The sequence below is a fragment of the Pinus tabuliformis genome, chromosome 9 (genome assembly GCF_031772625.1).
Source record: "Pinus tabuliformis cultivar Carrire ecotype Pingquan chromosome 9, CPIR1, whole genome shotgun sequence".
Classification (NCBI taxonomy): Eukaryota; Viridiplantae; Streptophyta; class Pinopsida; order Pinales; family Pinaceae; genus Pinus; species Pinus tabuliformis.
Window position 1 is genome coordinate 180633783 of NC_142307.1, and position 840 is coordinate 180634622.

Sequence of the window (840 nt, forward strand, 5' to 3'; positions counted from 1 at the left end):
TACTCGCTTAATAATTCACTTACTATTTCATTTTGTATATTAGATAATATTCTATTCATATTACATGCTTCACGATTTTCTTAGATACATGACAGCATTGTTATCAATACTACTTTCTCATTTTGTATATTAAATAATATTTTATTCATATGACATCCTTCACGATTTTCTTAGATACATGACAGCATTGTTATCAATACTTTGGTACGACTGTTGATCTATCTTTTTCTTAGATACATGACAGCATTGTTATCAATACTACTTTTTCAATTTGTATATTAAATAATATTTTATTCGTATGACATCCTTCACGATTTTCTTAGATACATGACAGCATTGTTATCAATACTTTGGTACGAGTGTTGATATATCTTTTTCTTACATATATGACATAATGACATACTTACCTGGGCGGGGTCAATTGATGATCAAGAAGGTCGATAGCCTAGGAAGGCCAGCGCCATTGCACTAGGGAGGGAGTTTACCTAGCATTTCTCACTAATTCTCACTAAGGAAAGTGAACGTCATAATTTGTGGCAGCGGAGGCTCGCGTTCGCGTCGTCGCCCTAATCTTTTATCAATTGTTTGAGATGAATGTTGGATCTATCTTTCTCAAGTTGTTTGAAAATGGAAAGAAAGTGCTCTGCATGTGCTAAATGCACCCAGACGGCATTTCGGAGATGTAAGTCCACTGGATTGGCAAGTGTTTGAAGCTATCACGTAGCATTCAACTTTTGTGTATCTCTACGTACTTGGAACGGAGAAAATCCGAATTTTCTTGGTGCTTTTCCATTTGAAAAAAAGACAAAGGTAAATAAGAAAAACGAAAGAACAACAAAC

The 840-nt window shown here is 34.6% G+C and overlaps 1 pseudogene; it reads left to right on the top strand.

The window, feature by feature from the left end:
• Positions 1-399: 399 nt before the first annotated feature.
• On the top strand, positions 400-568 carry LOC149147709 (U1 spliceosomal RNA; annotated as a pseudogene).
• The last annotated feature ends 272 nt before the right edge of the window (positions 569-840 follow it).